Genomic DNA, 7,981 nt, shown 5'->3' with positions numbered 1-7,981 from the left:
AGGGACTACTACAACAATCCTTCCACCTGCCAACAGCATGGCTTTCTTACCACCTCACTCATCCTTAAAGGATATGTTCATGTCTTTATCTTAATCCAGCACTCACAAGCCTATATGTACTTTAAAAGCATTATTGGTCACTGTAATTGTTCCTCGTGTCTATATTGGCCGCAAAGAAAAGTGACAGGGCACAAAAGTGTTTTTTTTTCATGGAAAAATGCATTCTAAAGGTCAATTAAAGCTAATATGAAGCTTCAGCAGTCTAAGTTCGACAAATCAAGTGGATGTCTTCCAAATTTACTGTCCCTCTACATCACTATATCACTCTACATTCAGTCAGTGTTGTTTTAAGATAGACTTGAAAAAAATGTGAACCTATCCTTGAAATCACCTACAGTATCATCATACATACTATATTTATAGCACTTAAATTTTGTTTAATTTTTTTTTATCATATAAATGCTTATTGCTGGAGCTGGGGCTTTATGACAGTTTCTGACAATGTACTGTATGTGCAGAATGCATGCATGTACATTATGAATGTGATATGTACATGTATGTAATTATACAGGAAAGCCAGAGCCTGCTATTAACAAAATTTCAGGTCAGTGTTAAGCATGAACCATTTAGTTCAACCTAACTATATGCCTCCACATATTTCATTTATCATATTTGATACATTCTATCACTAGAAGGTCTGTATACTTGTTGCATATCACCCACAGCAAACAGGTAACTGTTTGCTGTGGGTGATATGCTGTGGGTGGTGCATTACATAAATCATGCATTCCCGGAAACAGAAAAAACAGCTCCAATTGAATTTGTTATGCATGCTGTTCACTTCTTGGAAGTTAAAACACCCTTTCTTCCTCCTATCTTCTTCCTGAAACTACCTTTGCATGGCAGTCTCTGGTACTAAACTAAAACCATGCTCCTGATTGTGGTGCTACAGCAACTATCCACAGTTTAGAACTTTTAAGACAAATAAAAATTAGCTTTACCTTCCTGCTTAGACTGTAAAAATGTAACCAAACTGTAGACTGCAGACACAAGTCTGATTTGACCCTAAAGGCTTTTGACTTTGACTTATTTGCTTTTATTTATGCATAGTTTTTAAAATATATATATTTTGTTAATTCTGTCATTTGGATTTTAAAAGTCCCTTCATGTGAGAATGCATTATTTCAAAGTGAACTCTGAAAGCTGAATCCTGAAGCTCTAACTTTTAAATCGCCTTTTCCCATCATAATTCCCAGACTGCTGCCTGGTCGCGGTATTCATTTTACAGCTATTATTAGACTTGCTATTGTTAGGTACCAAGAAAAGCCTGCTTCCTTTAAGGAAGCATTTCTAATGACTCTGAATCAACTCAGTGGTTTCTGAGGCCACAGCAGGATGGTCACCCCTCAGGACTATACTACCATATCCACCATATACATGAACACTATTTGCACTTGTTTTTATACATTTTATAATATATAGATGCATACCATTGCACATAGATCTTACATATTTTTATTAGTATTCTTAGTAGTTTTATTCTTTTTTACTGTATTCCTTATCTATTCATTATTTATTATTCATTTTCTACTCCCTACATATCTCTGCTGTTGTGATACTGAAATTTAAATAAAGAGCTACCTACCTATATACCTAACACGTTCCAAGTAAATATCTCTTTTTCAGGTCATCAGCAAATAACTGGTTTACTGCATGTGTTGCAGAGCACTTACAGGTTATCAACTCGTTTAAAACTAATTCTTTACATAATGAATGAATTGCATACATTGTGTCCAATCAAACATTTAGAAATATTTTCCTTTCCTGTTCCTATGGACATCATCTGCTTCTCTTCCCCTCAGATATTGTTTTACACAAAAAAAGAAATATCAGCTTTGCACCAAATATAAATAGCAGGAATGTTTCTGTTCAATGGCATTAAAGGAAATTATGTATAATAGTGCTGGCAGTGTACCGTGTAATAGAGTGTCATAACCCTCAAAAAGCTCTACCCGTGGGGACCTCAAATTCCCATGGGTATACATGCATTCAGGTTAATAAACCACCGGGATATGAGAACATGAAACACACACACACACACACACACACACACACACACACACACCTTGTCATTTTATCTGTAAAACTGATCTGGTGATTATACAATGTGTGCCAGCAGTCTAACACTCTAACCAGCGGGCATCTTTTCCAGTCAGCAGCATGAATCTAACTGATTATTCACCTCACGTTTCCTTGTCTTTGTCTGTAAACACAATACATCCTTTCTTTGTAACTGTTCCTGCTGTAGGAGATACTTGTTAAGGAAAACCCCCAGACCTATCTCATTTTACTGCTTGGTAAATTAATGAAGATATGGTTACTTTTGTCATATGAAATGTCTACTTGCCACATTTACTGAGCAAACAGAAGATAATATACTGATAGGCTCATAAGTTCGTCTGACTAAATCTTCACTTATGTAAAAATGTAAAACTGATGTAATGGTGACATGTTGCATAATTCATTTTCAGGTCACTGAGTATGTGACAGTTTGGAACAAAAGGCAATATACATATATTCCTGATGAAAGCAGGGAACGCCCAAAACAACGTGGCTGACTTGAAGATGAATGACAATATTTTCTCTTTGTCAAATGTAATGTAATGACGTTGTCTGTATGCATTGTATTTAATGATTAATCATGGCCCAGGTTTCATGGGACATTAGGTAATTGCGTACTGTATGTGCTTTAATAGCTCTATTGTGGCTCAATCTTCCATCATTGCACAAGTTTAAAAAAATACAGCTCACCTTTCAGCTGAGAGGTTTTGTTTGACTTTTGAAATTTCAAAAATCTCTAAAATGTCACTGCGTTTCCATCCAACTATTTTTGTGAATTCTGTATTTGAGGAATGTGTTTGCAAAATTGTATCTAAATGACTAAATCCTGAAATGCTTAAAGGTTGAATTAACTCTTAAATATTGCAAAAAGGATTTTTATGCTTTACAAAGTTGGACAAGTGTGAATATCAACAAAGAGAAGACATCAAAAGGATGATGGAAATACATTTTTATGTAGAACCTCTTTATATTTCCTTTTAACAAGTGCAATCGTACAGTACAGTCACATGTTCAGAGACACAACACAGGCATAAATGTCTTAAGGGGGCAGTCTGTGAGTTTCGGCATCCTCTCAATGTCCATATAGTTCCCATGAACAGGAATGCGTAATGACTTTAATCCATGAACCCAGAGGAAACAAACAAACAAAAAAACAAAAACAAAACGTGCAGTGTTCATATTTGAAGGTGGGGTGTGCGATTCTAATCCAATACACATCTTATTGTCAAATTCAGCGAATATGTCCTCACGGTCCGCTGGCTGGTGTTTGTACACAGCCCTGGCTCTGTGAACGGGAAATAAACAAAGTGGCTCGGACCGAGCCACACAACACTATTCCAGCCATACCAGCCATGATTTGTGTCAGGTAACGTTAAATGACTTGCCCACGGACATTCAGCTTACTTTCTAGTTTGCCAAGATATGCTGTTGTTGTGATGTTAGCTATAGTAGCAGGGGAGTTGTGAGTATCGCTGTCTGGAGCTGCTGTGCTGGCTCTGGGAAACCGTCTCGTCCTCTCTGGCTGTTAGCTTCGCAGCAGCAACTGTAGGGACAGTTTGCTAACCCACAAGCTAGCTAAGCTAACCCAAAACCTAGCTAACGTTACTTACATTACTTGCTGTGTTGTTGTTCGTTCCATACCATGGTATTTGTCACAGTATTGGATTTCTCTAGAATCACATACCCCACCTTTAAATGAGGAGAAAATAAATCCACATTAATTGTTTCACTGTCTCTTAGCTCACATCAGCTGAAAAAATATTAAATTATTGGCTTCCACTTACTCAAAAAGACTAAGATTTATTAATACATGATGACGTTGCATATTCTGATTCCACTTGAACTGATAACAGCCACGCAGCTCTGTGAGGTTGTACTTCAGCTCAGCAATGTTTTGAGCAATGCTAACGTCATCATGCTAACATGCTCACAATGACAATGCTATAATATGTTAGATGGACTGTACTTGTGTAGCGCCTTTCTAGTCTTCTGACCACTCAAAGCGCTTCACAGACTACATATCACATTCACACACTGATGGTATGCTAACTGCTCATCAGTCCAAAGTAACTAATCACTCACACACCAAAAACACGGGGTTCAGTGTCTTGCCCAAGGGGATGCCAGGATCAAACCGCCGACCTTCCGGCTAGAGTGGGTGGACGACCCGCTCTACCACTAAGCCACCGCTGCTCTGTGTTCCTGTGTTCTTAATTCAGCACCTAAAATGCTAACATTTTCTAATTAACACTAAACACAAAGCTCAGAGGAGGAGGGAATGGTTTTAGTTTTGCAGATATTTGGTCACAAAACAAAGGTTTGGACAAATTAATATTTTGACCTGATGATAGCGCTATATGAAAAGTTAAGGGATCACAAAAAAATCACAATTCATCCTGTGGGGTACATGAATATGTGTAGCAAATTTCAGGCAATCCATCTAATGGTTGTCAAAATATTTCACTCAAAACCACAAATGTCAGCCTCATGGTGGTGTGAGACGAAAAGTCAGGAGATCAAAGTTATTCGGATATATCCTCTGGGAACCATGAACGGTCATGAACCATGAACATTTTGTGCCAGTTCATCTTGCATATATCAAGATATGGCACTGAATGAATTAAAGTTTTGACCTGTTGGTGGCACTAGATGAAAAGTCAGGGAGTTACCAAAGTCAGTAGGATTCATCATCACAGAACCATGAATGTCTCTGCAAAGAGGAACACTGCGTGCGTGGCAAAAAAATCAGAACAAAAGGCGACGAAGGGCAACACTCCAATCACGAAACATGAAAGCTAAATATTTGGTTGGAAGCAGAAATTAAAACAATTATCTGCTTTATGTTGCTGAGCTCATGAAAACACACTGATTCATATATTCATTTATTTTTTGTTGACTTTCAAATTTGCTTTGTGCAGCATTTTGATGGAAATACACTGACTGGTTTTGATAAGTAACACAGTCAACCCCTGCAGATATACTGCATTATCATCTGTTACACCAAGTCTCGCTTGCTGCCTCTTTATCATGGCTAAAAATAGAGATTTTTTTTGGTGCTGTCATTTGCCACTAGGATATGCTGCCCAAAACCTTCCAAAATGCTTTTGATGGTAATTCACAATGATGCAACAACATTATGAATGCACGAAAAACCCCTATACTCGCCCATCAGCACTGATTGGTGTGAATGTTTTGTGAAAGCAGAGCATAGGGTCCAGCATAAAACCACAGCCTCCCTACTGAGTGCAAGTAACGATTACACTGATTACACTGTGAGCAGAGAATGCAGGGTTCTTTTAAGTTCACTAAGTTTTTAAGGGTTGGAAGAGAGAGTCAGCAATAAGGCTGGGGCAGCAGAGCGGTGAAGTGAATGGGCAGACTAGTGACCTCTCTGAAGGAATTTCCCTAGTTCAGTGAAGCATCAAGTATGTATGTCCAATCTGGAGAATATTTCTGTGACAGCTTGGAAATGTCTTGGTCTCAGCCACTATTGTATGTTGACTTCACTATCAAATATTGATTAAATCCTACAAATGGGTTATTTAGGGACTGTAGGAAAAATTATTAGGGTGGGGAGGGGGACAACATCATTTGTCAGTGCCTTCCAAAACCATTACAAATTACTGTTGAAAAATGTAATGACGTGGCAATGCTCTGGATAAGCTTTGGTTAGGTTAACATTAAATAAGTACTTAGTTAAGGTTAGCAAACATTGTTGTTCAAAAGACTGCTTCACTAAGGCATGTATTATTGTAACCACAACAACGGACCTTCGTTGTTACAATAATACATGCATGGTTAAGGTTAGGGGACAATTGTGTCCATGCTTAAAAAGAAACAATGTTGACCATTGGCTGGAAATGAATACAAACAGCTGTTTCCTGTGTTTAAATAATGAACTCCCTGCATCACCATCTCAATGCATGTGATAAGGAGGGGAGACAAGCCAAGTTAAAAGTGCCAATTGAGTGTGTGATTAGAAATAAACAAGCTTAACTAGTTACAAAAGATGAATATAGGTGTGAAGCGTAATTGTACCAATAGTGGGTGGAAAGTTTGGATGAGTGTTGAAGGCAGCAAAATGTCAAACCTGGACGTGTGGAGCCTAGGAGAGACAGAGACAATGAGAAGGGCCTGGACTTAATAGCTTTGGTGGAGGCCGAAACAGGCGCTGCCAAATGAGGGTAACAACCCTCTGTGACTGCAGACTTGTGAAGGAGAAGACAAGTTAGTCCAGAGCAGGCAGAAAGGGAGGGGTTATAACAGCAGTAACTCATGTTTGTGGTTTCGTTTGGTCTCCTTTGTGTTACTGCATTACATTGTTGGAGATGCTTGATTGCATGCTTCATTTGTGTGCAATATTATCTCATTGTGTGTGTATGACATGTGAAAAGTGACATGTGTGCCCATGCATGTGATTTCCTCCATTTCCCAGAATTAGAATTTGTGCGTCAGCCTCCTTTTTGACAGATTTTTGAACATTATGTATACGAAAGAAAGTTGAAGTAGAAGTTTCTAAATTCAGTGTTTGAATTTGCAGTTTTATCTCAAAAAATGTGTTTATGTTGTCACACTATCACATAAAGTAGATAATGTAGAAACACCTATACCAGAGGACAGAAATCCAAGACTTCATTGTTATCGATGGTAGAAAATGTTACTTCATTTTCCTAATTTAATGTTGAGGCTCTTTTTACTAAATGTTTTGTCATCAAACTCTATTGTGGCTTCTCAGGAAACACCTGCTACCTGCTCAGTTCCCCTCCTGACTTGCTTATCTGACATTGACTCCTGGATGTCTCATTCTTCTCAAAATATTCAGGACGAGGTGGAGATTCTTTTATTTGGTCCTCCCAAAGAAAAACTGTTACTCAGACAAAGGGATTGTAAAATCCATCTTTCTTCAGCTAAGGAATATTTCAAAAATAAGATAACTCCTTCCTAAAGGTTGCCTTGACTGTAGTAAATTATCCAGTTTTGTCTCATCTGCAGTATTGCAACGCATACTCATGTCTCAGCCATAATAGCACAAACCATTAACAACTCGTACAAAATGCATCTGCACAGCTTTTAACCGGATCCGGTAAATATATATGTAGATAGATATAGACATATTAGCCCTATTGTAGCTGGCCTCCATCAGCTCCCAGTTACTTTGAACTGATTCCAAATTTTTATTCTTAAATTAGAAACCCATTCAAGGCCTTGCTCCGTTTTGCATTAGTGACCTCTTGACCCCTAGGCTACATTCATTGACACTGGTGACCAAGGGCGACTGCACCTTTGCAGTCAGGGCCCCAAGGCCTTGGAAGAGCTTGCCAGAAGATCTCAGCTCAGCCAGCACTGTATCTGCTTTTAAATCTCTTTTGAAAAACTACTTTTTTTTTAAATAAAGCTTTTATTAGGTCACTTTATGTCTTCTTATGATACAATTGTTATGTGACGTTATCTGACCTTTCCCTCATACATACTTGTGCTATTACTTGACTGTTGTTTTTAAGGTTTGTCACTTTCATTTGTGCAGAACCTTGTAACCTTGTTAAGAGAGACACTATATAAATAATGATTATTGTTATTACTAATTTTGACCAGTTATCCCCATGAATATGAAACAAAATCATCACCAAAAAGCTAAATGTGGCCAGAAGTGTAGAAAACATCCCCTGTAGCTTAGGGTGCATTTTCCTGTTACCAAACGAATCCCTTACATGCTCAGAATTGTATTTTTAAACTCCAGACATTTGCAAAAACATGACGGTGCTTCTGTCTCTCTGTCTGGCCCCATATTTTATGTAGAAATACCTGAAAACTCAAACACTCTTCTGTATTCATTAAACAGTCATGAATGCGAGACATCTTG

This window comes from Siniperca chuatsi, linkage group LG20 (assembly GCF_020085105.1).
Source record: "Siniperca chuatsi isolate FFG_IHB_CAS linkage group LG20, ASM2008510v1, whole genome shotgun sequence".
Classification (NCBI taxonomy): Eukaryota; Metazoa; Chordata; class Actinopteri; order Centrarchiformes; family Sinipercidae; genus Siniperca; species Siniperca chuatsi.
The sequence above is the reverse complement of the archived record's forward strand: the minus strand, read 5'-3'. Positions refer to the sequence as shown.